This window comes from Macaca nemestrina, chromosome 4 (genome assembly GCF_043159975.1).
Source record: "Macaca nemestrina isolate mMacNem1 chromosome 4, mMacNem.hap1, whole genome shotgun sequence".
Lineage (NCBI taxonomy): Eukaryota > Metazoa > Chordata > Mammalia > Primates > Cercopithecidae > Macaca > Macaca nemestrina.
In genome coordinates, this window is record NC_092128.1 from 73,636,638 (window position 1) to 73,664,505 (window position 27,868).

The 27,868-nt window shown below is 39.2% G+C and overlaps 1 long non-coding RNA gene across 1 annotated transcript in view; it reads right to left on the reverse strand.

The window, feature by feature from the left end:
* Positions 1-1,108: 1,108 nt before the first annotated feature.
* Positions 1,109-27,868, reverse strand: part of LOC105475521 (uncharacterized) — a 185,680-nt gene continuing 158,920 nt past the window's right edge. Inside the window, exon 7 of the long non-coding RNA XR_983416.2 lies at positions 1,109-2,227. This is a non-coding gene — a long non-coding RNA (uncharacterized lncRNA). The remainder of the gene's footprint in view (positions 2,228-27,868) is intronic.

The following is a 27,868-nucleotide window of genomic DNA, read 5'->3' on the forward strand; positions in this document are numbered from 1 at the left end:
GGAAAGAATGGTGGCTAGTCAAACAGTCCCTTCCAGTAACAAGGTCTCAGGCACCCATCTCAGAAGATTTATTACATGGTGCCTCCACCATTGACCCCAAAGGAGAGACTGACTCTGCAAACAGCTCAAATCATAGTCATCCTCTCCATTTCCTGTGTGTCCCTCCCACTCTTCTCACTAACATGTAATACCATAGTCACATCAGTCAGTGGTTAGGATGCTGGGTTAATTTTGCTCCCAAGGAAAGTGATGCCTGAGAGAAAGAGCCATTCATTTGTCTTTTTCATTTCAGCTTCTTCCTAAATAGGACAGCCTTTTAGAAAGACTGTAACAGTGTCAGGTTAGTTAACTAAATACTTTGTAACTTCATCCTGATATAAAAGAACAAGGAAGAGAGTTGGATTAGGATAACTCACTGTGGTACATCTTATTTTTTATTTAGTTTATATATTTTGTGCTTTTAGACTAATTTTGCAGGTAGAGTGGGGTATAACTCACCCATGTTTTTTACCTCACAAGCTGGATTAATTATCTTAGTAACATTAGCTGTATTAAAGTGGTTGTAGAAGTCAGGTTAGGGCAAGCACTATTATTTATGTTTTACAGATGGGGTAACAGATAGAAAAGGCACGGAGAGGTTAAGTGATTTGCTTATGGTCACAAAGCCTGTTAGCAGCAAACCCAGAACAAGAACCCAAGATTTATGACTGCTAGTTCCAGCTGTTTTTCTTTGTCATGCATCCTCAGCAATCAACACAATCAAAATCTGTTTGGAGGTAACTGGGTACAACAAAATAAATTATTGTTCCTTTTGCTGGGTGAATTCAGTTTGACCTGGATATTAAATTTGCGTAAGTCCCACTATCTCATTTAGTTATGTCTGCTCTTTAACTTTTCAAACGATGCTTATGACTTTCAGACTATTGATTTGTATAAAGGAAGATAACATTGATCAACCAAACAGGAAGTAATCCGGTGATTCCGGGACAGCTGTGGAATTCAGAGGCAAGGTCAGGTAAACACTTCAAACATGCGAAAAGAAAATGAGAGAGCTGAAGGGAGATCAAGCAATTTGATTTGCTCTTGGTTTACTCTGGAGGAAAATGAATCCTTCTGAATTCTGAATTCTGAATTCCCAGAGCCAAGTGACTATATTCTTCCATTCCTTCTGAGTGTCTTCCAGGGAAAGTGTGTCCTCGCCAGCACCACAGTGACACTTTCTATCCCGTGACAGAAACTAAGTCTTGAAAGACAACATTGTTACACTGTTTGGGGAGATGATGCCTAGTGGTTGTTTTGTTTTGAAGTCAGTGGGGATAGTGAGGAGGGGTTTAGTGAAGGAGTAAATGTGAATGATAATGTCATAAATTCCCCTATGATTCTGATTATGAGAACTCTCCTCAGAGAATCTCAGTTCCCTAGGGAACTTTGTCCAGGATCTCCCAATTCTTTTGAGATCCCATCCAAAAATGGTGACTTGGATAAGAGAATTCAGGAACTGCTTGCCACTCTGTATCTAACTCTGCATGCGGCTATGTTCACATTCTGCTAAAGCTGACTGATGTTCAAAAACTCAGCCCAATAAGGGTTTTAAAAGTGTATTATTTTCACTATTGATATAGATCTTGTGGAATAATCATTTCATAATGACCCAGATCTTAACTAGCAGCAGACTAGTGTCTGCTACTAGTCAGGCACACTCTAGTGTGTGGTTGGTGAAGCCAGAGAGAGATGTCATTTCCTAAGAAACAGGCAAGGAGAGAGAAAGCAATTGAAGGGTGAAGAGCAGAGAACTATGAAGATGATTCAGGAAGAGGCACATGGAGACTAGAGGTATAACAGAAGTTCTGGGCAGTGAACGAAGCCATCTAATACAAGGAAAAGGGGGCCAGGGACTGAGGAGGAAGGCGTAGTTTAGATTTGATCTTATTTGTACCCACAGACCAGTTGCTAAGGGTCCAACTTTCCCACGGATTAGATTTAACAGATATAGAAAGTTAGTTTTCGAAAAGAAATCTTATGTATTAGCTAAAGTATGTCCAGTTTAATTATGTAATAAAAATAAATATTTGTAACTCATTTACTTGAGTATATATTTTATAGATAACAATGTACCAGAGTGTAATAGAAAGTACCTTACAGTATAAACTGTAGTGATTTGAATGGCTTGTCTGAGGAGGATGTGGAGAAAGGTCCTGTATCTCTCAATAGTAGTCCCCAAGTCAGCCTAAAAAGAAACAAAACATTGTAAATCTCTTGGTTCCTAGTAACAGGGGAGATTTTAAACACAGAGTCACCTAACTGAGTGGAATATTTTTAATTTAGTATTAGCACCCTTTCCTAAAGATCCTATAAATTAAGAACTCTCTGGTTTTTTTTAAGCCATAAGTGTTAAAGTGTAACCTGTTACAAATCAAGTTCAGTCCCACTCTTGATAACATTGTCTTTTCAGGCTAATTTTGCAGGTAGAGGGGGGCATAACTCACCATAGTTTTTTCCTCACAAGCTGGATTAATTATTTTAAAAATAGCAAAGATCATGAAAAATAGCCCAGCCAAATACTCATTTTTTTGCTTAATGTCTCATTGCTTGGCAATTTTCTTCACTGTCATTTTCAATGGAAAAATACCTGAAATTCATCTACTGAAATTCAACTGAACAGAGTGGTTTAAAAAGAATCAATACACATGCGAATAATAAGGAAAGCATTCAAATGCAATATAGCATTTGTTTCTAATTACCACTTCATCAAGTCCCAGTTACAAATTAAGTCTCTTTTATTTCAATTAACAGTCTAATGGTGCTTCAGAGAGATAAAGAATGTTTTAAAAAGAAACCAAACCTCTGATTAAGAGCACCCAATTTTCTCTCCAGGGAAACATGATAAAGGTTTTAAGCTATGAGTGAAGTCTGGGGTAGGTGATGTGGGAACTGTACTGTCCATCACAGCTAAGAGATGTAGATGATGTTTTTGGTTTTTGGTTTTTGTGCTCCCCTTCCTGGGACCTTCTCAGCCATTCTACTGCCCACTTCTCTTCTGATATCCTATCATGGGAGAGAAGTCACCCAGCTGGCCATGCATCTGTACAACAAATATTTACTAAGCACTTACTTTGTACCAGCATTTAAGTACTTGGTCATGAGGATTCAGTGGTATATAAGATCTAGTCCCTTCTGTCACAAAGATTGTTGTTTAGTGGGATAGAAAGACATATAAGCTAATATTTCTAGTGTAATCTGTCTACAACAATAACAGAATGAAAACACCTATAATGAAGATTGATAAGTTAATTTACTCTAATATGTTATGTCATTTTACCCAGAAGTTTTTAAATGAACAGAATATATATATATATTTCTCTCTCTCTCTCTCTCTCTCTCTCTCTCTCTCTCTCTCTCTCTCTCTGCTTTGAGTGAAATTCCTGGTATTTGTGATTAGGATGATGAGATGTCTGGTACCCACAGAGCTGACCACAAATTCTTTCCATAAAGCTGGGCTTGTTATAAATTTTAATTTCAACTCAGGGCTGGATGAATTCATAGAATGTTAAGGGTTCAAGGAATGTCAAAATGTATCTTATTGATTCATTTTACAGATGAGGACCCTAAGACCTAGAGAAACTAAGTCATTTGCTCAAGAAGACAAAGGTAATCATTAGAAATCAACATGAGATTTCAGCTCTCCTGATCCTTAGTACAACATGTGAAAGAAGATATGTTGTCTTTACTCACAATGGAGGCATTTTTCTGGCTGTGTTTAATTTGGCCTCCCTATGGATTCAGGACCCATAACTCTTGTTCTCACTCATCTGCTATGCTGCTGATAAGGACTTCCAGGTCAACAGCTGTAACTGCTAAATGAAGTTAATACTCTGCCTTTAAAAAAAAAAAAAAAAAAGAAAGAAAGAAAAGAACCAGAAGGAACAGAAAAACCAAAAGATTGAAAGTCATTTGGAAATTTCTTGAGTGGTGTCTGGCAGGTCTTTTATGAAGATTATCATCAACCAGGAAAACAAAAACAAAAACAAACAAACAAAAAAAAAACCAACGCCTGCTGACTGTGTTATCTATAGTGCATATTGCCTATTTTGGCTGATTCATTGATGGTGTAACAGATAACGGAATGAAAGGAAATGGTTTGGTTTCTATAAAGGAAAAAGAATGGTTTGTATGAGGAAACCATTAGTTTCCTGAGATTGCTATACCAAATTATCACAAACTTGGTATCTTAAAACAATAGAAATTTATCCTCCCACAGTTCTGGAGGCCAGAAGCTCAAAATCGATATTTGGCGACTGAAATCAAGGTGTTGACAGCACCCTCTGGAGGCTCTTAGACAGAATCTGTCCCTTGTATCTAACAGATTCTGGTGGCTGCTGGCATTCCTTGACTTGTGGTCATACCATTCCCATCTCTTCCTCCATAGTCACATCGCTTTCTCCTCTTCTCTGGTGTTTGCATTCGTTTTATAAGACACGTATGATTGCATTTAGGGCTCACCAGGATAATACAGGATAACCTTCCTATTTCAGGATTCTTTGCCACGTCTTCAAAGTCCTTTTTGGTCAATAAAGGAATATTCCCAGGCTCCAGGCTTTAGGATGTGGGTGTTAGTGTTGGGGTTGGGGGCAGAGTTGGGGGTGAATAACCAGCCTACTACTGGTGGGTGACTGGTTATCCATCATTCTTAAATCAGAAACGATGACCCAAAATCTCTTTTTGCTTTTGTTTCTTTCATTTTGCATATAATTACTAGGCTCTGCTTCTTCAGACACTTTTATTACATTTCAGTTTTTGCCACATCTCTCAAAAATGTCTTATTAGTTTTTTCACAGCCTGTCATTTAGTTATGTTTTCTTCTAAGTGTGACTGTCTTGGTCAGTGCTCTGAAGTAATTGGTCAGTGCTCTGAAGTAATTAAAATCACTGTGAAGCTGAATGAAAAATCAGAAGAAGAATCAAGAGACTTGTTTCGCTTGTTAGGAGTTATGTCTATTTTTGGAGTTGGTGGTAATTTCTGGTCAAGGAACCAAATGTTCTTATTTCTAACCATATAGTCAAATAAGATGGCTAAGGTGCTTTCGTAATCACCGTTGATTCACTGTCAGATGGGCCTGTGCTCTGTGACAACTTTTCAGTATTATAGACTTTACCAAATAAAAAGGTATCTCCTCAATGAGTATATTAGCCAGAACCCTGTGGCAGAAAAATAAGCATGAGGGTGCCCTTTCATGCCTCCCGAGAACTCCTGTGCTAGACAGAGCCTGTTCAAGATGTCTCTTCTGACTTTCTGATTCCAGTTGACATCTCGGCATACAAGGCAACTTTGTGATGGGGCCAGAGAGCACCACACATTGTTGTGTATGAAATACTCTGTTCAGCAAACAAGCCATGCAGCATCAAGACCTAGTGTGGTCGAGGATGGTGGACTCAAAACCACTGTGAGAACAGAGATGTAGCCACCTCTGAGAATGGTTTTCTAAGCAGGATGACTTGGTTCCATCCCTACAGGCATCGTCTGGTCCAGTTCAGAGAAAAGTCAGCGAGAACAGAGACCCATCTCTTTGTTGACTGCCTTAATCCCTAGAGTTGTGTTCTTCAATTTGCTACTATTTGCTACAATTTTTCTGCGTAACAAGCAAGTTCTACCCTGCCTAGGAGAGAAACTTTTAGTAAATTCATCTTCATTCACTGCTATTCAGCTCATGCTTTAAAAACTTAGATAATGCTGTCTGAAATACTTAAGTCCTGGTCAAATGGGGCTGCTATTTCATTCAGTATAATCAAAAAATAGCCAAGGACTTTAGTTAATGTTTCTTCAGATGACAGAGAATAAACAAATTATTTTGGATATATCTACCATGCCCTCCAAACATTATTGTTGATATCTTTTCTATATAAATTCCTTTCCTACATAAATGGTACTTAGCTTTTTCTTGAAAGATATTCTTTTCTCTCCAGCTCAAAGATAACCCTCTTTCCCTCAAATTATAAGTAGTCTATACTTAATAATCTTCCATACGAATTTTTTAAATTACAGATGGTAAGGTACACTTTTTTTTAAATTTTGTAACACCACAAACCATCAAATCTGAAGAGAAGAAATGTTGAGTACGATTTCCGAAAAATGAATTCTCGTAGTGTATATAGCAAAAATCATCTTAGAATGAATAGAAGCCCTAAATAACTGGATGATCACCAGGCTTATCTGCATCCATGTTCTACTTGGTTAACTGTTAAACAATATCTAACTTGTTGCATTGTGAAAACAACACGTGTCTGTAAACTGAAAAAGAGACGTTATTATCCACCTGGCTTAGTTATAATGGAGAAATGTCCTTCAGTTGCATGATGCTCTTCCTATGAATAGGAAACCAGATCAACATTTCCGTTCAAGTTCTAGCTTGCCTATAACTTGTCTTAGCTCCTTTTGCAAACCAAACGTAGCAGCAGTTGTAACTGAATTAGTCTAACTGCTCAGACACATGCATTTCTGTTTGGTTGCTCTGGTATCTTCTTGAAGGTCAAGTGCTATGATCATTTATCATCATCAGAATTGGCTGCCATAACTCAGTGTTCCCCTGACCTGCAGCCGGCAGAGCACCAGTACAACTTGTAGAAAGCGGCTCCAAGGTCAGCACCCTCTCATAAACCTACCGAACCAGGAACATCTTCCAGGCCCTCCACTCTCAGGATTTTCAAGGAGAAAACAAGATGCCGAGGACTGGGAATGAGGGGCTTCAGCCCTGCACAATCTCTACATTTTGCTTTAGTCCCAAGAGGGACGAATGAAGAATGTTGTTATTGATGCTAGGACCACTTCTCTCCCATATTGTGCCCAGTAAACATGACCTTACTCGTTATTGAAGTACTAGCATTCTTCTATAATGGTTTGTACATAGCTGCTGCCCAGAGCACTGAATAACACATACTACCAGGTGTCAAACCCAGACTTCCCCAGTATCTCCTTAATTCCCAGCAATAAAAAGATTAGCCTGGCACAGTAGGTCTTCAGACCCTTTCTGCTTTTGAATAGTGATTTGAACACCTCTCCTAGCTGTGTCCCCTTTGGGTTTAAGAATAACATAGAAGATATATTGCTTTCCATTTTAAAATGTTTAACTTCTATTCAAGAATAAATATTGATCAAGGGCATCTAGGTACTAGTGATTTTTCCTGATGTCCACTTTGTGAACTTCACAGAAGACTTTGATTTCACCTTAAACCAAAGAAAATCTTCACAGATATCTTACAGATCTACTGTTTTTTCATGATTATAATAACCTCTTGTCATCATGACAACCCATGTTCATTAACAAAGGAAATCATAGGGGCAGCTTCTATTGGGCACTTAACTCCTTCATCCATGAAATTATACTTTATGTAAATTTATTTTTGGAAAGTTCAGGTAGTTTAAATTTTAAATATCATATAGACTAGAAAGAAATTGGGACCTTAAAAACTATTTTACAGAAAATATGTTTCTGCCTGTCCTCATATTTCCCTCTTTTTTAAAAAAACAGTGTTAGATTTCTGCAGAACTAATACTCTAGTACTCTTGTCACACTTCAGAGAACACTATGTGAATTCTCAGATGCCACACAATTTCCAGGTATACTGTGAGGCCTCTGATAAGATTTGTATACTGTTGACACCTACTTAGTATATGGATACATAAATCTCCAGTAAAATACAAAATAAATAAGATTTCTATCCACAAACAACAAGGTAGCAAGCACAAAAGTGAAATCTGCACAGAGAGAAAAAGAGCTCTGTCATGTTGAGTGTTTGTTGACCTCACAGTGAGTCATAGATTTTCTTTTCGTTCTAAGATTGGAAAAATACCATGAAAAGAAACATTTTGGAAAACTATAGAAAACAACTGGAACCAAGCTCAAGTCCTCAGAGATAACATCCTGTACTTAAAATCTTTAAGTTGTTATAGGGGTGTGTGTGTGTGTGTGTGTGTGTGTGTGTGAGAGAGAGAGAGAGAGAGAAGGAGGAGGAGGAGGAGGAGGAGGAGGAGGAGGAGGAAGAGATGGGAGTAGAAGGTAAACAGCAGCAGAAAGGAAACATGCACTCAACGATGCTTCTTCAGATGAGTCCATCAGGAGGAGGAGGAGGAGATGGAGATGATGATGGGAGGGGGAGTTAAACAGTGGCAGAAAGAAAATATGTGCACTCAATGATGCCTCTTCAGATGAGTCCATCTTCCTAAGTGTTGGTGGGAACACTGATCATAAATTTAAAACAAACAGTTTGTGTTTCCACTTGGACTTTCGTCAAGAAGTTACAAAACATCTTGGAATATTTGCATTTCTTTCTATTTGACTGCTCAGGATGTGTCTTCATGACATAAGTCATTTTCAGCCATGTTTACCGGATGTTCCTCTTCTCACAGAGAACACCATTCTTTTGATTTGCAGTTAACACAGTGTTTTCCCATCCCCTATTGCATATGCTCCCACCCCCTATTGCATACTGCTCATAGTAACCAGCAGATCTGTTTGGGCTGATGATGAAATTGCCAGGAGGCACAGGTGGCTTTTGGGCTCTGATCCTCATGGGACTGTGAGCTCATCCTGGAGCTCAAGGCTAGAGCAAGACATAGCGGAACAACTAACTTTCTGGGGTTTTGATAACCACAGCATCCTGGGTTGATTGGCCTGTTACTATAGTAGGAGCCTGCTGATTCAGACACATAACATCACTGTCCAAAGCCTCTCGAAGTGGGATATGGCATCAAGTTTTTGCTTGAGAGCTAGAGCATGGCTGTCATAGTAGAATTAAGGAATAGATACATTTATCACCTCAAAGTGCCATTCCAGAGGGACCCAGAAATGGTTATCGTAAAACTGAGTTATATCATAGACCATTCCTAAATACTCTATGCAACCAAGGCTTAGTTACCTCCATTATAAGCAGTGTGACTGCTCTCCTCACAGAGGACTATAAAAATTAAAGAATCATCAAGAATTTGCAAACACAAGCTCATGACAAATATCTAGCAGTTATGTTAGACATAAATCATCTTTTTCTGGTAGACAAATGGAAAAGAAGTATATTTTATTGGATTCTTATGACTACTAAGAACCCAACCAGGTTGTGATTGTCTGGCTTCCACTTACCAAATCACAAATTCTCACAACTGGCAGGAGGTGCCTCAGAGAGCATGTGGTTCAAATATCTTATATGGTGGATGAGAAAATGGAGGTTCCAATGTATTAACTTACTTGCCTGGGGTAATACAGCTTGTTTATGGCAGTGTCAGGACTAGATGCCAAGGTTTTATGATGCCATAACTAGTTTCTTTCCCAGAAGTCCAGATGAACCTATAACCTAAAATTGTCATCTAGGAGAAGGATGGTAAAGATGTCACTCTGAGTCCTGATTGATTGGTAGGAAATCCTGGCTGACTGGCAGAGAATCCCGGCGTACGTGTTAAGAAGGATTTTGGAGTCATACTCAGGCTTATCAGAAAAGGGGACTCAGGGTCAAATACAATTTCTATAAGGGGAAAAAGAAAAAAGGGAGTGGCCAGATATCACAGGTTCCTGATCATAGAGCATCCAGTTATTTCATAATCATGATCAGATGTGTTTGAACAATAGATGATAGTAGTAGGAATTGATTTCATGAGACAGGACCAAAAAATAAATAAATTTACATATGGTTATCAAGTATTGCCAAGTCAATAAGCTCCTTCTATTTGCATATGCTGGGAACCAAGAGTAGAAGACAGACACTTATTTCTCAGTAACCCATATTGTAGCAATGGGAAAATCATTTAGCCATCCCTATGTGATCATGGTCATTTTATAGGAGCATACTGCTTTAGCTTTTTGAAGTGCTTTTGAAATGGGAAAGGTTCCCTTGTCCCCCTCACAGGGCATGTGATAGGAGGAGCGGCTCCCTTCTTCAGTTCCCCCCTGCTCGAACGTCTAGAGGGGCATACAGACACCAGCTTGTGGGGTTTTAACCCCAGGGCAGCATCTAGGGGTGGATGTTTACAGCTCCTGAAGTCCCACTGAGTGTGTGCTACTGTGTGCTCTTTTAGTTTTGCCATCTATAGGTGGCTTTTTGTTAACCAGCTCAATTAGACCCTCTACCTTGTCACAAAGACAGAGGGCTTTCTATATCCTGGGCTCTTGCCTTGGTGTACCAGAAGAATCAGATCACACCTAGGCTTGGAGAATGAGTACAAGGTTTTATTGAGTGGAGGTATCTCTGAGCAGATGGGGGAAGTCAGAAGGGGGATGGAGCAGGAAAGTTTTCCTCTGGAGTCAGGACACTGAGCAGCCCGGGTTTTCCTCCAATTGTTCCAGCCAAACTGCTTCCTTCTGCCAGGTTAATGGCCTGAGGACCTGCTGGTGCCTGTCAGTGTATTCCTCTCTACATCTAGCCACCATGTGTTCCTCCCCTGTTGTGCTCCTCTCAAAGTGTGTCTGCCAGCTAGGGTCTCAGGATTTTTATAGGCACAGGATGGGGGCATGGCAGGCCAGGGTGGTCTTGGGAGATGCCACATTTGGGCAGGAAAATAAAAATGCCTGTTCTCACCTAGGTCAGTGGGCACAGGACCAGGGGTGGAGTCCTAGCCAGGGACCACACCCTTCTCCCCTTCCTTCTCACTTTCAATGCTTTTTCTTATTTGATATCTAGAGAGCAAAGAAATACACTACCAAGTGCTAAATTTCATGCCCCCACTGGAGGTAAAAAAAAAAAAAAAAAAAAAAAAAAAAAAAAAAAAAAAGCCCTTGAAGGAGAGAAACGGAGGAAGGGAATTTTGTTTAATTAAAAACTCTCCAGAAGTAAAGGCAATAAATACATAGTACTTCAAAAGATCTATTAATGAATGTTTCTTTCAGATATTCAGATGGAAACTTCTCTGTCAATAAAAAGTGACTAAATGGAATAGATAAGTTTTTGTTCACATTTCATTTTTCAAGAAACCCTGCTTTGAGATTCTCTTCATACTTCATGGTTAGTTGCTTGGCAGTCCAAGCTATGGAGTGGTACAATGGCTTTAGAGTTGACAGCGGACCTAAATGAGAAACCAAAGTTCAAATCAAGATGTCTAAGTATTATCTGAATCATTACAAACATCCACAATTAATTCTCTGCACTGCTTATGTCTGTCTTTCATCTAGTGAATAGAGAAAAAGGAAATTCAGTAGGATCTACTCTTTATGTCAATTGGATGAGAAAACTTCCCACTGCCTGAAAAGTATGCTGATACTAAAATATACTACAGAATATATTTCTTTAAGAGTTATGATCACTGTGATCACAATGACCAAGAACTCCACAAAGAATTAATGGTATTTGGTCAATACCTCCTTAAATGGGTCCACTGGATTCATGTTTTTCAAGGTTTTGTTCCCAAGCATCTCTAGCAGAAAGACCTGAAGTGCTTTTCCTGCTGAAAATGACAAAATTAAATTCACTGAATCGGAACCTCTGAAGGTGGTTTCCGGGAATTTAATATACTCCTAGGTGATTCATATGTTCACTGAAGTCTGAGAACCATTATACTAATTTCTCCATGGATCAAACTGATATAGTTTGAGATACCAAAGATACAAGCCAGGATTCTTGTCTTTAACAATATGGTAAATCAGAAAAAAAAAGGCCCAGTTTTCTGTGTGTTTCAAGCATAAGGACATGAGGATGGGCATCAGTTAACAGAACTAGAGGTGTTATTTTCTCTTTCCCAAGACCATCTCTTCAGGTGAGAAGTTTGTCTTTACCCTGCAGCAAGTCACAATTAACAAATCACAGTCTCTTACAACACCAGAAATCACAACTTTCTCTCTTTGCTTTGAACTCCTGGCTTCTAAACCCTTTATCTATCTATCTATCTATCTATCTATCTATCTATCTATCTATCTATCTATCTATTTAGAGACAGAATCTTATTCTGTAGTGATCATATCTCACTGCAGCCTCAAACTCCTGGACTCAAGCAATCCTCCTGTCTTAGCCTCTTGAATAGCTGGGACTACAAGTGCACGTCATCGTGCTTGGATAATTTTTTAAAAAATTTTATGGGCCAGGTGGCATAGCTCATACCTGTAATTCCAGCACTTTGGGAGGCCAAGGTGGGCGGATCACTTGAGCCTAGATTAGTTTGAGACCAACACAGCAAAACCCTGTCTCTGCAAAAATTGAAGTAAAATTTTCAAAATTGCTTGAGCTTGGGAGGTGGAGGCTGCAGTAAGCCATGATCGCACTAATGTACTCCAGCCTGGGTGACAGAGCGAGACCTCCTCTCAAAAAAATAATTTTTTTTTTTATGGAGTCTTGCTCTGTCACCTAGGCTGGTAAACTTTCTATAGATAGATTAGATGATTGATAGATAGATAGATAGATACCGCATGAACACCAGCAATAATAAAACTTAGCAACCCAAAAGCTTTGTTTTATGGGGTTCATTTGAATTGCCCACAATGTTAAAAGGGAAGCAGCCACATCCTGAATACCCTGAATTATAGAGCAGCTGCTTTTCTCAATTCTTTCTTTGTTCTTCGTTTTCATTGCTTTACTTTCACTTTTTATGAACTCATATGCTCCTGAATACAGTGGATCGCTCTAAAATCTCTTGGTTTCTTAGAAAATATCTCCTTCCCCTCGCATAAAAAAAAAAAAAAAATCAGAAGTCTTGATTTTGTCTTGCTGACAAAAAAATAAGCAATCTCTGTTCCTGATTCCACCAGCTACGGGTACAGAGTTGGCTACTGTCAGACCCACTAAATCATAACATCAAGCAAGCCCAGCAAACAATTGTAAGTTAGAAGTGGTACCTACTGAATTAGGCATGAGCTGGGCCAGAGGGCATAGCACGCTTGTATCTCACCGGGAGGTAGCCCAGATCCCCAAAGTTCACCAGTATTGCACCCACACTTTTTTCCCCTCAGCTTACGTAGAGCTTTAGCCACATAAAGGATTCTTTTCTTTTTTTTTGAGACTGAGTCTCACTGTGGCACCCAGGCTGGAGTACAGTGGCACAATCTCTGCTCACTCTAACCTCCGCCTCCTGGGTTCAATTGAGTCTCCTGCCCCAGCCTCCCATGTAGCTGGGATTACAAGCATGCAGCACCACACCCAGCTAATTTTTGTATTTTTACTAGAGATGGGGTTTCACTGTGTTGGCCAGGCAGATCTCGAACTCCTGACCTCAGGTGATCCTGAGTGCTGGGATTACAGGCGTAAGCCACCGCACCCAGTCCACACAAAGGATTCTTTATGACCACATAAAATAGGAGGATAAAGCTTCAGTTTGGTTCATAGATGGGTCAGCTCAATATCTCTGTGAAAGATGACAATAAACTGCTGTTACACTACAGCTTCACTCATAGGACCCTTAACATTACAGTGAAAGGAAATCCTACCTAGGGGCAGAACTTTGAGTGGTACACCTGGTCATCTACTTTATGTAGACAGAAAAATGACCCATGATAAGAATATGTGTGGACTGAGGAGCAGTGGCAAATGTCTTGGCTGATTGGTCAGGGCCCAGGAAAGAGATTAGAGGACTGTAGAGACAAGGCAGTCTGGAGAAGAGGCCAGTAGACAGACTTATGGGATTAGGCACCAAGTGTGAAGGTTTGTGTGTTGAATGATACTGTCCACTACAGGGCATCCTACATGGAGGAAACACTAAAAACAACATAGACAGAGTACTTGGGCTGACAAAGCCAGGCTGCCACTGGCTTCCCAGGGCTGACACAAAGAGCACATGAACAGAATAGTTATGGTGGCAGACATAGAGGCTATGCATATGTCCAACAGCATGAATGCATATTCACCAAGGCGTGTGTAGCTACTGCTGAATGCCCAACCTTCCAATAACAGAGACTAACACTGAATTTCCAATATAGTACCATGCTTTGAAGAGAACTACTAGCTATTGATAGCAAATTGATTACACTGGACCCCTTTCATCTAGGAAAGAGAACTGGTTCATCTTACCTGAAACTGGTTAGTAGTATCAATATGAGATTGTCTTCTCTGCTTGTATGGCCTCAGGCAGAACTACCACCATAGAAGAGTCTGAATAACATGGTTTTGAGCCAAGAAACCCACTTTGTAGCAAGGAGGTGTACTTGTTAGGGTTCTCCAAAGAAACAATCAATAGGATGTGTGTGTGTGCATGCGTGTGTGTCTGTGTGTATGATTTATTATAAGGAATTTGTTCATGCAATTATGATGGCTGGCAAGTCCAAAATCTGCAGAGCCAGTATCTAGTTTGAGTCCAAAGGCCAAAAGCTTCTGTAGAACCAGGAAGAGCTGATGTTCCAGTTTGAAGACCACCAGGCAGGGGAATTATCTCTTACTCAGGGGAGGGACATCCTTTTGTTCTGTTCATGCTTTCAACTGATTGGAAAAGGCCCATCTACGTAAGGGAGGGCAATATGCTTTACTCAGTCTACCAATTTAAATATTAATCTCATCCAAAACACCTTCACAGAAACACCCAGAATAAAGTTTGACCAAACATCTAGGCACCCTGTGGCCCGTTTAAGTTGACATATAAAATTAACTATCACAGAGGGTGTAGCAGTCATAGCAGTGGGCATGTGGTTATGCAAGTCACCTGCACACAGAAGCTGCCAGTTGGATAGAGTAACAGATGGCCATTTTAACAGCACAGATGAGGCACTAGCTTGAAGGTGATACTCTGAGGTACACCTTGAATCAATGATGTTTATATGGTGCTGTGTTTCCAATAGGTAGACTATGTGGGTGCAGAGACAAGTGTAGAAGAGAGTGACTCTGCTTCCAGGTACCCACTTGAAGAAGTTGTGCTTCCCATAACTGCAATTCTGGACATTTTTGGTTTAAAGGTCCTGATTCCTATAGGGGTAATGTGTCCACCAGGGACAGAGAAATTTCTGATTCCTATTAACTTTGAGTTGTGGCTGCCATCTGGTCATTTCAGACTTTTTATGTATTATTTATTTTCTTTTAAGATGGAGTCTCGCTCTGTCACCAGGCTGGAGTGCAGTGGCGAGATCTTGGCTCACTGCAACCTCCACCTCTCGGGTTCAAGCAATTCTCCTGCCTCGGCCTCCCGAGTGTCTGGGACTACAGGCACGTGCAACCATGCCCAGCTAATTTTCATATTTTTAGTAGAGACGGGGTTTCACCATGTTGGCCAGGATGGTCTCGATCTCTTGACCTCATAATCCGCCTGCCTCAGCCTCCCAAAGTGCTGGGATTACAGGCGTGAGCCACCGCGCCAGGCCCTATTTCAGACTTCTTATACCAAAAGATTGGCAAGCTACAGAAGGAATTACTATCCTGGCAGAAGTAACTGACCCTGGTGATCAGGCAGAGGCAAGTCTTCCACTGGGACAGGAAGCCTTACATGGAGGCAGGGAAGAATACATTTGACCAGCTGGCAATGCATTGGGACATCTCTTGGTACTACCCTGTCCAAATTGGCAGTAAATTGATAAGTGCAACAGCCATCATCTGAAAAGACACAGTGGTCAGGGAATCATACCTTTTATGGATAAGTGTCTGAGTTGCCTCAATAATTAAGCCATCTAAACCAGAAAAGATGGTAGCTAAGGATGAGTTGGTGGAGGCGAGAAGTGATGAATGTCAGTTGAGCTCCTTAGGCTAAGTACAGAAATGGGGCTAGAGCATATCACAGTAACACTCTTATTTTAATTTTTCCCAGGGAAAGTGACTAACTAGAATCCTGAAGGAGCTGTTTCTGATGGGGTAAACCTTTTTTATATGAGTAAGTGGATTTGAGCAGCCCGAGGGGTGGACTATAGTGGATGCTGTGGTTTTAAGGCCATATTCTCCCTTTAAGAATGGGACACCTATTTCCCTATGTCGGGACTGTAGCCTACTGTCAGCTCATAGCTGAATTGCTTTCCAGAAATTTCCCTTGCCCAAGAGTTCTGTCTCATTCAAATATATGTTCCCCTCTCCCCAAGAACAGCCCTCCTCCAATGACTGCTCAACTGAGGGGAAAGGGAGTACAAAGGCCTGCGGCCCTTACGTTAATTCAGGACAAATCTGAAAGGCAATCACAGCTTCATAGCTGAGACCATAATTGTGACTATATCACAGTTTAGTTTCTCCCTCTGCTTAATTTTGATTCTTCCAGCAAACTTTCTGTTCACAAATAACTGTCCCAGAATCTGTTTCCAAAGAACTTAACCTAAGACAATAGGACCTATCGGTGACCATCCAAAGAGGCCTTAATTTACTTTCACATGAAGTCATTTAAAAGCAAAAAAAAAAAAAAAAAAAAATCCACTTCCATTATGACACAAATTATTATGGTACATCTTTTCAGATACATGTGGGACCTCTCCGGCAGCATAAGCTGCTGAAATAAATGAAACAGCTCTGTCAGTACCTGTAATTCACAGAGTTCTTGATGCAAATGTCATTTATTAAGTTCATTATGAAAATAACCAGCCTCTAAGTAGATTCCACATGATTCAGATATTTGAATTTTCTCTCTAGGCCAATCTGAACTAAGAATTATCTTAGGTTCATCCACAAGATGGATTTGGGAACTGTTGCTGGGTTCATTTTATGGGTCCAAAGTAGAGCAAGTTCCGTTGTCAGAGCACTTAGAAATATGGATATGGTTTGCTTCTTTTCTACCTCATTACCAAAATATATAGGATTATTTGTAGCTTCAAAAAGTGAGATAGGTAAATCCTGCTGTGTTCAAAGTTTAACAGGTATCTCAAACAGTTTTTCACATTGACTGGAAATATAAAGTCACAAAGCCTCAAGGCAAATGTAAGCTGAATATTACTGACTCTTTTTAAAATATCCAAATACTGTTATTTTTTTTTTAATGTCTGGAACAACTGGTGATATTTCAAGAGGAAAAAAAGGGAAATTTCTTTTTCTTCCTTTAGGCAGAAGTGAATTATTTCAAGCTCCAAGTGGTTCCAAATTCCACTGAGCTCTAGAGGGTGGGTTTCCTGAGATTTCTAGTGGGCACAGTACTTGGCATAATAAACTTCTTCTCCTGCTCCATTCCCTCCACCTCAAAGAGCCACGTGCCCTCTAACCAGCCCCGGAGACAGACCTCAGTGTTGAATGATGGATAATAGTCATTTTCACCAATTCGCTTTAAGAACTATGTTTGGTTTCCAAATACTAAAGGAACAGGAACTGCTCCCTTAGGAGAACAGTAAAAATACAATCAAAGCAGTTTAAATTTCGAAGTTCAGATTCATAATTCTATGCTGCAGTCTAGTTTCCTCCCCATAGGAAATGTGGTATTACATACAGTACAAAGGGCTGCACTCACGTGGAAGGGTGAGTCCAAGGCTGTCAGAGCTGAGAAGGACCTTGGAGATTACCCATTTCTATGCCTTTCTTTTATAGATGAGACAAAAGGCTCCAGAGAAGTGATAGCAGAATGGAGAGGAAAAGAGACATGAAGTTAGATCCATAAAGTTCTTAAGTTTGTTCTTAGTTACTTTATGACCAGCCTAAATATTAGGAGCATTCCTTTATGCAGTGATTTCTTTAATTTCTTTCACTTGGGGTCTGCCTCTCAGCCACAATTCCATTCCACTCTGCCTGCCCTCAACCTTGTCACCTCTCGTAGCAAGCTGTCCTCATTGTTAAGGCTTCATATGTTAAAGAATATCTCTGAGAAGCTACCACATGTGTTATGGTCTTTTCTGTCAGCCTCTTTTAGGTAAAATGGATGAGAGTAAGGCCTGGCTGATGCTGATGGGGCACCATGCAGAAGCAGAAAGCTGTGTCTCCTCTTTGTTAATCTTGTATGCAGGGCCCAACAACCAATGCCCTCTTTCTCTTGAACAGGACAGAAAGGTCCTGTCTTTGTTTTCTTACCTAAACCAGCCCTAGAGACAGACCTTAGTGTCTCAATCACTGTGACTCCTTGGTTTACTTACTCTAACATGTCATGAACTATTTCATGTTCTTCCAAAGGCTTCCTAAGATTTCAACCTCTATTTCAATCCCCATCCCCTCTCTTTCTCTACCTTTTCAACTATACTCTTTTTTTCCATGACAAAGGTCATGCTTCTTTTCTTAATTCAGTAAAGTTTTATGCAAAAGTCTCTTGTAATCCTACATCTATCTATACATAATATATATGTTCTTTTATGTAAGGCCTGGTCTATGATAACATAAAGTCAATAAATGATAGCAATTATTTTTAATTATCAAAATAAATTTTTAGAGATTCAAGTTAGCATACACAATGGAAATACATTGACAATCTAAAAACTATACTAAAACATAAACTCAAGACTTCATTCCTCTTCCTGTTCTATCAAAATCTGTGCCAAGTAAAAAAATAAAAAAATGTTCTTTTCTTTATTTCCACATTTTCTGCTGAAATGCCTCTTATGGGTAAACAGTTTGGAAGAGAAGAGCTGAAGTCCAGAAAACTGACACATTAGATAATTAGGCAGTGAATAATTGAGAGGCAACTGAAATGAGTATGAATTTTTAAAATGGCATCACAGGCTAAGATCACATCTCTCAATCAGATTATATTGTTAATTAAGACATCTGATTTCCACTAAAGTTTGAAAAAACTGCAGGCAGATGTTCTCATTCATTTTATAGATGATAAACCTGAGGCTTAACGAGACTGTATGATTTTTCCAAAGTAAAACAAAACAAAACAAAACAAAAGCATGTTGATAACAGGGCAAGATAGTAACAGGGTATGAATTCACATTTTTTCAGTACTTTTTTTTGAGCTAAATTACATCTGTGAAGAAGTGTGCAGATTTTAAGTATACACCTCAATAGGCTTTCACAAACTGAACACATTAATGTATACACCACCTAGATCAAGATGTATAATATTAAGAGCACCCAGAAGTTCCCTAATAAGGCATATATAAAAGAAGCCAGATCTTTTGACTCTGGGATCAACCTCAATCTATAAAGGTCCTTAGCATGATTGGACTTTTTTTCCTGATATACACAGCAATGGAATGGCAAGATCAGAGTGCTGAGGGGTTAAAATAGACTGAAAATCTTTGTATGCTATTGGTGTGAAGCAGTACAATACTATAAGTGCTATGGAAGACCACTCAACGGAGGTCCTGGAAACCTGTTTATAATACTGGTCTGTTGTTTATTAGACGTGTCATCTTCCACAAGGCTTAGTGCCTTTGCAATTCTTACTCCCTCTTTCCAAATTGCTCCTCCCCTTTCTTTTTGTCCTGAGTAACTAACTCCTACCCATCTTTCAGGACTGAGCTTAATCCTCACTTCAGTGAAAGCCTTCCTAACATCCCCAATTCAGATTTCGTTTTGCCATTACTTGTGTCACAGAAACTAGCACTTCTCCCTTAAAAAAAAAAAAAAAAAAAAAAACTTATCTAAATTTTCCATTTATACGTGATTATTTTGTAAGTATTGTTTGTTGATAATAATATCTGCATCCTCAGCTGGTAAGTTCTGCAAGAGTAGAGTCATGGCTGTTTTGCTTGCTACACATGTTTGGGGTTGCTGAGACTATCCTCAAGTTTGATAATTTGCTAAGAGGACTCCCAGGATTCAGCAGATACTTGTGCTTACAGTTGTGATTGTTGGAGTGAAAGGATACCGTGCACAATCAGCAAAGGGAAATGGCACATGGGTGACACTCAGGAAAATAGAGCGCCAACTTCCAAGCATCCTTTCCCAGTGGAGTCACACAAGATGCACTTAATCTCTCCGGCAATGAGTTGTAACATGTAAAACGTTGCCAACCAGAGAAACTCAGAGACCCAGTGTCCAATGTTTATACCGGGGCTAACCACGTAGGGATCCTCTGCCAAGTATATACCTAAATTCCAGACTCCCAGAAGGAAAGCAGGTGTTGAGCACACACCACGTTGTCTATATAAATAGTTTCAGCACCATGAGTCACTCTTACCAGTTCTGGGAATGGAAGGAACTCTCCTAAAATTTCTGTTCCCAGATACGAGGACACCAATTCCATGAATGGTTCTCAAAATAAGGATTTAGTTTGGGAAACTATCAGGAGATGTTGGTTAACAGGCTTAAATAATTTGCTGGTCTTTCTTTAATTGCAGGAGTTTCAGACACTTCAGTTTATATAAATCTCCAAGGTGGTAAGGGAAGGTAGAATATGCAGTGTTTCCCAGAATACATTTTTACCCTCTCATTTTTTAAGAGATTAGTGTTCTGGGAGAACATGTTGACAAATGTTGCTCTAATTCCAGCCCCTTTTTTCAGACCAGTCACCTTCCCACCTCAGCATGTTGTGCTGTCAAGGTTTAGGATAGAACAGTTCAATGAACACCTTTCAGGCTGCATGAAATATGTTAGAGCTACAATTGCTTAGCCTATTAATTGTTTTACTTCCTTCTAAGACACTTACACTCATGATCATAACTCCATAACACACAGCAGTGACCTGAATCACAGATAATGGGAGAGTAGAGGGGTTAAGCATATATTTTTACCAATAGCAAGACAATATTTATTCAACATCCCACCTTATATGACCCAATTTCTGTTTCTTGGCAGAATTTTGCAAAGGTAATTCAGTTTTGCAAAGGTAACTTAATTGAAACTCATTAGCATGTTACTGACCATACAGCACGAATAGTGTAGAACAGAAGTAATTAACCACCGTTCCAGCTGAAAACCTACATTCAGCTCCTTTTCTATTTTCTTCATGGCTTCTGGGGTTGAGACTATTGAGGTGAAAGCTGTGTCAAAGAAGTCATAAATAAAACCACTGCTTTGGATAATTAATATATAGTACTATGATTTTTTCAAGTCAAAACTATTAATTTTTGACAAAATACTATGTATATTAATACAGAAACTCATTTGGAATAATTGTTTCTATATAAACACTAGAGGAACACCTTATTTTTCTTCCTGGGTTTAATTGAACAATTTTAATACAAAGCAAATTAAGTAAAATAGGATCCAAGCTTCTCTGCAAAGTAATAGTTTACTAAGTTTAGCTAGATGTATGCTTAATGAAAAACCATAATTTTCTCCATGGTTGGAGGAACTGAGACAATGGTTGTTTGTCAAATAATTCAGACCATATATTTAGACTCCTCAGCCACCTCTGAAGGTATTGGTAAATTAGCTGGCATCAAGTCTCAACCATGGGCAATTAATGGAAACAATTACAGCCCCAAAGAGTGACAAATTTTCTTCTAATTCTAAAGACAGGGACCAAGGCTTTATATTTTCATAATGAGAATTTTTAAAACTATCTCAAAAATGATGCTTGGCTTCTGCAGTTGGATAGAGAATGTCCTATGATCATTAGGTCTGATCTGTTCTAGAGACAGAGTTGTTAGCAACTCCCAGCCAGGAAGTACAGATAGCTCAGTGGATGGCTCCCTCCACATCAGAGGAAAAACATCTCTGCTGCACTATATTTCTATGCCAAGGAAATACTGCTTGAGGGTTAATAATAAACTTCTATTCCTTGGTAAAGATATAATAAAGTCAATGTAGTAATACAAATGAGATAAATCAAAATAAAGCCCTTGAATTCCAGTACTTTGTGTGTTTTCTCTCCTTTGTGCAGCATCACAGGGGTGTATCGATTTATTTCAAGGGTGTTAAATTCTATCATTCACTACCACCATCTCATAAGAAAAAGCGACACTTTTAAGGCAACAAAATTGAAAGGCATCACAATAAGCTATTTAGCAAAGGTCTGGAATGTCCTCAAGACAGTCAATGTCTAGGCTAGAGTGTTTCCTCAAGGAGTGGAGCTATTCCTCATGGCACTGTCTGCAGAGGGTTTATTGAAAAATCATACAGAGACCCAGCAGCTGCACCACACATCACATATCAGAGTCTTAGGAAAAGGAGATGCACTTTGGAATGGAGATGCTGGAATGAATGCATAGTTAAGAGGTATTTGGACTTTATCATTTTACTGACCAGTAGTAGCTCGTCATTTTTAAAAAATGGGGTACATTATAGAGGCAAATTTTTTAAGTTAAGATGTATATTTTAAAATATTGCCATTTATTATTACTATTTCATGTGGAAAATAAAAAGGCATTTAATAGCAACAGAAAGGAAAAACATAGTTCCCAAATAAAACATCATATTTAAATTTAAAAAGAAAAATAAGAGCTTTGTGAAAAATGTATCCTATTACCCTATTGCTTTTCTAGATAGAGTGATGAAAATTTTATCAAGGGTCAAGACCACTCAGTGGACATGGATAAGAACAACCGATGTGCGTGATATTACTTAATGTTGTCCTTTTCACCTAGTAGATATCTTTACAGTGGGATTTGAGAATCTTTGATTTTGAAAAGATTACTACTTCAGCTGCCTGCTGCTGTTCACAGAACAAATGATGGTTGAATTCCTGGCAGGCAAAATTTCACTTATTTGTTCTGAAAATATTTAATGATGTCATTTTATCTCAAGATCCAAATCAAATAGAAAACGCAAAACAATAAACACAAGGTGTCAGGTGTCTGGCTTATACAATCCTTTTAAGAAATTGTCCACAAACACTGCATCAGAATTAGTTGGTGATACTTTTAAAAACAATGAAGGTTATGGAGCCACACCCAAGATCTGCTTAAATCAGAAACATTAGGAGTAAAGCCTAGGAATCCACATTTGTAACATGCTCTGCAAGTGATTCTTATACACATCACATCTTGAAAATAACTTTTTTGGATGACCCCAGATGGACAAGATCATATCCTGTTCTGGGGGCCAAATTAAGTTATTTTTAGCTGCATTTTGAAGGATGGGTAGGACTTGAGGATTATAATTGGAAGGAAGGGGCATTCTTTTTGGAAATAACAACATCCATGGAAACATAGAGGCAGGAGAACAAATTGTATTCGGCAAATGGTGAGGAGACCAGTGTTGTTGGAGACAAGCTATAATGTAGGGGAATAGCAAAAATAAAAATGAAGAAGCAATTAGGAGTGAGATCGTGATTGGCTATCCCACTAGAAAGCATCTGCTTCCTATATAACAAAGAAATAGAAGGTCCTCCAAGTATAGGTGACCTAAGCAAATATAGTAAATGTTACAGGTTCAAAGATGGTGGAGAAGTGGGAATGGGGAGTTCTGTAGAGCAGGCACTCCTCTATTTTCAATTATCTGTTTACTTATTAATATTCAACTTTGATCCAAAAATTTAGGAACAAGCTCTGACAATCTAATTTCATTAACAGAATTAATAAATGAGCTTTGTTGATGTGTCTGCATTGTAACATCCTCAGATAAAGCAGTGCTAATCAACTGCTGTGGTGGATAAAGATAAGCACACAAAGACTGTGATGTAGTTTCCCTCCCTTTTTATAATTAACTTTTGAATCTGTCATGCTTTTCAGGGTCTAAAATAAAATAGTAGGCAGTGAAAGTTTGATCATCAATTGCATTTAATAACATCAATGGATATTAGATCTTACTGTACTATTTAATATTTTACTTACTTTTTATTTAAACTACATATTCTATCAGACTTTATATTTTCATGCTGTTTCATTCTTAAACTGCTTTCATTCCCAATTCAGGGATATCTGTAGGTTCTTACTATTTGAGTGCATGAGTTAAACTTTCCATCTACTGGCTCAGTAGGAGGCCTGTCCACCATGAGACCAATCCAGTGCTGAGCCACAAGCTGTCATGGTGAAAGAACCCTATAGCCACATTTTGATGTTTTTTCCTTCTTGGCCACTTATTTCATCAGATATTATTCTATAGCTGCCAAACTCCATACTACCACCACTGTTCATGGCACACAACTCTAGACCAGTTTGAAATTAGGTGTTCATGTTCAAATTCTGACCTGATCACAGGTCATGGGCCTAGTGTGGAAGAATAATTCAATGTCATGTGGCACAGAATGTGGCCAGCTATATAAGCAATCACCTGTAAATAACTCTTGAACCCCTTTGGAAGGGAGTTGTGGTCATGAGATATTACATTACTGACCTTTCTACTACAGCATACTAGTCAGTACAGGGGGGATCTTTTGACACAGGCAACCTAGTTTATAAAACCAACATACAATGTGCTTAAAAAGAGAGTCAATTCAACCATCCTCAAATGATGAAGGCTTGATTCTGGAAGCTTGACCATGAGTGACCAAACTCTGTTGTAGAGAAGTGGCACCTTTCTGATCTGAGTCATAAATAGTGGCATAGGATATGATTTCAAGTCCAAATTTTGCAGCATCAAATTCAAATTTATCAATAAAATATTTAAACTCTTCAAGATGAAAAATCTGTGTGTTCAACCAGTAGACCATAGCGAACATGAATTGAATATCCAAGTCTGAATGCAAAAGTCATTTCATAGCTCCAGAGCTTTATCCTCCAAACCAATAATAATAATAATAACAACAATAAAAACTATGTAGCTGGAGCAGTCAGGTCCTCTTCATCACTGCCAGGGATTCCTAGCTGGTTTTATTGCAATGCTGGGTTCTCATAACCACTGCCACTAAGAGTGGAACTGGAGGCGTAAGCAAAGGACATACCAGTGTCTCCAACTCTCTTATGCCTGGGCACTGGGCCTCCACAGCACGTGCACACAACCCAGTAGCCCCACGGGATAGGTCCAGTGTCACAGCCCACAGGCTATGTGCTTTTTATGTTTTCTGTTTGCAATCGCACTGCAAATTACAGAGCCTTTGTTGCTGTTAATGTTGTCATGACTGAAACACTGATGAACGATTTGAAGCCATTTCCCAAGTAGCATGAAGCAGCTTGTCATTCTGGCTTAACACCCAAACTGTTGTTTGCAAAAACTACTTTAACCTTCTAGTTTTCTCTAGATTTTCTCTGTCCAGAATCCAACAATCAACTGTAGCAATCTCTTTATGTCTCCCAACATATTTTTGTAATATTCCCCCCCACAAGGCATGGAACTTCTCCATTTCCACCCTCCCATTTTAGGAAGTGTGAGTTTAAAGAGTTGATAGAGGCCTCTCCAAAAGAGTGGTTTCTTCCTTGGTTCTGGTATATTTTCTTGTCCAAGAATGTCCTTGCCAGGCAGATCATTTCTCCCCCTCTTTCTCTGTAGAGAAGAAAGGCTAAATGGCTCAAGGGAAGGGTCATAGCATTTAAAGTCTGGCAGATGGTTGTGAGTGGTGTGACTGGGGAAATGTTGTCCAACTTCATTGCACTTCAGTTTTCTCTGTAAGACTAAAACTGGGGATGAGAAATAGCTAATTAGTGTTTGGCATGGAGCAGGTATTCCAGTGACGGATGTATATTGATTAATATATATATCAGTAATGAGGAGTTAATATATTGAAAATATATACATAGTCTAGTGATCAGTCTATCTGGTTAAAGCCATACCATTGGATACTTCTTCTTGGATTCCTATGATAAACTAGATAGATAGATAGATAGATAGATAGATAGATAGATAGATAGATAGATAGATGGATGGATAGATAGATGATAGAGTAGATAGACAGATGGGTTCAAGAAAGAAAGAGTTATTTTTAAAACGGATGGAAAACACCTGGAAGTCACTGAACTCCCACCTCCCATGGGTCTGTAAAATAAGCCGTCTTAAGCCAGCTGTGGGATGGATAGAGCCATTGATTTGATCTGGTCACTGAAGCTACCCAGAAATCAGAGTTGAGCTAGAAGAGATACTGAAGAGTTAGCAAACATTCTTTCTCCATCTTAAAATTTGACTGACTGTGGCCTGGCCAGTTAGAACCCAGCTGGAAAATGGAAATATCTCCTAGTATATGAGGGAAGTATTCTGCTTCTCCCTGAAGTGACATGTATTACAGATGATATATAGGCATCATATATATTATAGCCCCCCACACACACACGTTTACACTTAGCAGAACAATAGTTGGAGTTTTTGTCATTTCTTCGCCAAACTATCTTCCAAGTACCTTAGAAACTGAAAAATCAAATGTACTATTGGGCATCTGAACAGCTAGATTCTAACAGTAGCATACTGGTAAACCTACTCTCTTGAAGAAAAGAAAAAAATGGTTTGTAGTGTTTGCTGATTTCTGTGGTGTAAATATTCTCACAGTGGCTGATTTCAAGCTATCAACCTGACATCATCAAACACAGAACTGGGAAGAGAAGAGCATAGCTGGCTCTCGTGAGCTGGTACAAGCCAATTCTAACACAGCAGTGGTTCTAAACCAACTTTGGAATTTATAAGACATGTGTTTTGTGAACCAAACCTTACTGTCTGGGTTTCTGTTTTCTCATACGTACATCAAAGAAATTAAACAAGACTAAAGTTTTTCAGTTTGGATGTTAATAATTATACACATATACACATATATATATAAAAATATATTACACATGTATATGTACACAAATGTGTGTATGTGTATGTGTATACACATATATATACACATATGTTCTTTGCTCACAGACACTTGAGAAACTGTGGATGAAACAAAATTAAGGAAGTCTCTGTATAGCAGGACCTCTTAGAGACTTTCATATGGTGATTATGTAAGAGGAAGCTATAGTATTCAGCTTTTCCTAAACATTTTTTATGGCATAGCTATTAACAATAACCAGACCTCTGTGTTTGATATTTTTGCAGCTTTGAAATCCAATTTTTAAAAAGAAAAAGAAAGAGGTCTCAAAAAGTTACCACCCTCTTCCTCACGCACACTTTCCAACTCTATTCCTCACTTTCAAGTTAGGGGAGCTAACTTTTGTTGCGTACCTACTAAGTGCTGCTTCTGAAACTCAGCTATACCAAGGTTTTCTACCCTGAAAGACAGAAATTATCTCCCACTGGCCGGGCGCAGTGACTCACGCCCGTAATCCCAGCACTTTGGGAGGCCGAGGCGGGAGGATCACAAGGTCAGGAGATCGACACCTTCCTGGCTAACACGGTGAAACCCCGCCTCTACTGAAAATACAAAAATGAGCCAGGCGTGGTGGCGGGCGCCTGTAGTCCCAGCTACTCGGGAGGCTGAGGCAGGAGAATGGTGGGAACCCGGGAGGCGGAGCTTGCAGTGAGCCAAGATGGCGCCACTGCACTCCAGCCTGGGCCACAGAGCGAGACTCCGTGTCAAAAAAAAAAAAAAAAAAAAGGAAATTATCTCCTACCCAATTTCTATATTAGAAATCTGAGCTTCACTAGATAATTTGGCCAAAGCCATAGTTTCTTTGGAGTGAAGGAGGCAGCAACACTGCCAGTCAAGAAGTACCTCTCCCAGGGAGCATACTTAGAAACAAAAGTGAAATCTAATTCACATTCACATAACCACAATCGATTCTGTAGGTGGAGAGCGATTTTAGCAATAGTGACACCTTGTGGCTTTATCTGCCGTGGCTTAGTAGCCAGGAAGGCTAAAAGAATTCCTTTCCAGACAAGTCGCCCACTGAGAGCAGTTGAACCAAAGTGGAAAGAGTGCTGATAATTTTGCAGGGTTATCATTTTGTTTTTTGTGAAATAACCTGAGATAAAGGCATCAGAGCTGTCTTTTGTTCCTCCTTTTCTCTTATTCTTAGTTCTTTTCTTGCGTTCCTATGATAAACTAAGAAGCAAGTAAGTGTACATTTATATCCTACTCCACCTATATCTAAAACAAAATAGTCCATTTTAAATGCAAAGGTGACTCCTCATTATACAAAACACTAATGGCCTTAATTTCCATGGGACTTGCAGTTTCCGAGAGGCTCTCTTTATATTCTTTTCTTGTGTTTTCAGAGAGACTTCAGATGCTGCCTAATAAGATGAAAAAACAAACACATCTTTCTAAAGCAGCCAAAGTGCTTTTAGGTTCTTCGAAGATGACAGGGCTGCTGTCATTTGAAGAGACATCTGGAAGGCCATCTTACAAAGATGAGGGAAAATAGGAAGCCAAAACTGGACAATAGAGTAGAGAAAGAGCAAGTTTAAAAAAAAAAAAA